We start from the raw sequence: 2,125 nt of genomic DNA on the forward strand, positions 1-2,125 counted from the left end.
GGATTTGAACTTCCACCCTAGATGTTTACAGTCCAGTGCTTATCCTAGAGTGCTAAAATAGCAATATATCAAAGTAAACCTTGATAATGGCCTGATGTTATTTCGCAGACACTGACAGCCATCCCTAGTAGTAAAATACAAGGATATTTCAAAAATTGTCTGCATGCTGACTATAGAATTTATTTTAACCAACTTTTAGGAAAGACACATGCATCATTTTTTGACATAATCTCCTTGCTTTTCATTACACTTTGCCCATCTGTCAACAAGCTTTCCTACTCCCTTATTAACAAATGTTTTAGGTTGATCTGTGAGTCATGAATGCTCTGCTGTCGTCTCTTCTTCACCAGAGGTGAACCTTTGTGTTTGAAGAGCTGCTTTCAGGGAACCAAACAGATCCTTTAGAGCAAGATCAGGACTATAGGGAGGATACTTTGACATCTCAAAGCAAAGTTTTTTCACAGTGTCAACAGTGTGGGCAGAGTTGTGTGGGTGTGCATTACCATGCAAGATCACAATGCCCTTGGATAGCTGTCCTTCGTGTTTAGTCTGAAGTTTACACTTTAGCTCTTCAGTGAGCATCTCGTTGTAAAGAGCACTGTTGACGGTTTGGGCGATAGCAGCAAAAACCAGGCAGGGTATGCTCTGGTGAGAAGGGAGGAGGATCTCATGAAGGAAGCACTCATAGAACAACTCCAGAGCTCTGGATCTACCATAAGATCCAGGACGTCAGTTTTCCACACTTGCAAGTGAAAAAATCATGATATTAAGGAAAATACTGCCAGTTAGGAATCTGGATATGGGACTCCCTCGGTGACTACCCCACCCTGGCACAGTATAAAGGGCAGGGCTAAAGCCAGTCTAGCTCAAAAAACTGCACTAAAAGTGGTGCAGAGGCATTTGCAAAAACCAAAAAAAAAAAGAAGAAGAAGAAGAAGAGGGAGCCTACACATTTCTCCTTCTTTCTCCCTGTCCCACCTTCATTGCTCAGCCCAGACATCAGGTGGGATAGTTTTCCCATTGTACAGAGAGAAGGAACTTGGTGGCGACTAATGACATCACACAAGGAGCCACAGACCTAAAAGTTTCCCCAGCAGGACCCATCATGGCCGTGCACTGTGGAGTAGGTTCTGACTCCAGATGACCCTGTGTGGAGTTTCCGGGGCTGTGGGTCTGTGCGGGAGCGGAGCACCTTACCTTTCTCCCATGGTGCGGCTAGTGGTTTGAGCTGCTGACCTTGCAGTTCACTGCCCCATTTGCAGTCACTGCCCAAGCTCCCTACGCAGGACCAATTCAAAGCAATCTGTAAAACCCCAGCATAAAAGGACTCAACCATCCTGAGAATTGCGCTGTGCACATGCAGATACCTACCTGACCTACAGATACAAAAATAGTGTACAATCTTTCTCTCATTAACTCCCCAATATCTACCTGTGCACCTCTACTGTAGTGACTAGAGGAGGGTCCAGAGAGAGTGGACACCCCTACCCCTTGCTAGAGGCTTCTAATTGCACACACACTGAAAGTGTAGCTCAGGTCAGTCAACCACAGCTTCATTTCTGTTCCAAAGTGGTGATTTTTGTCTATGCATTTATATTACTTCTGCTTTTGGTCCTTTTGATCACACATATTTCCTGGAGGTGGGAGCTTTTTCTCCCTATGTTGCCCAAGAAGAGGCAGCAATTGAGGCCATATAGCCAACCTATAAGCATACCCCATAATATTCCACCACTGAGACAAGAGCCAATAACCCACATTAAGCATTACATGAAAAAAGGGAAACCTATCTCCTGATTATATTCACCAGGAGACACCCAAGTAAACTTAACAACAAATATTCACTTAAGCTTTAAAAAAAAAAAAAAAAAAAAGCTGTCATGACGAACAAAAAGCAACAAATGATATTGAAACATGTCCAAACACAGAAGAGAGTAGCTGATGCAAATGAGCTGGAGACAGAAAAAGGCTTTCTAGAGGAGGAAGAGTGAGCAGGTTTTGGATATGCCTGAGAGAGAATTCAGAAGAATGATATGGTAACAAATTCAAATGCTCTGAAAAGGGGTGGAGGAAAACAAGGAAGAAGTCAGGAAAGTACTACAGGAGCAATCAAATAAGATTGACACAG

This window comes from Chrysochloris asiatica, unplaced genomic scaffold, assembly GCF_000296735.1.
Source record: "Chrysochloris asiatica unplaced genomic scaffold, ChrAsi1.0 scaffold00003, whole genome shotgun sequence".
NCBI lineage: Eukaryota > Metazoa > Chordata > Mammalia > Afrosoricida > Chrysochloridae > Chrysochloris > Chrysochloris asiatica.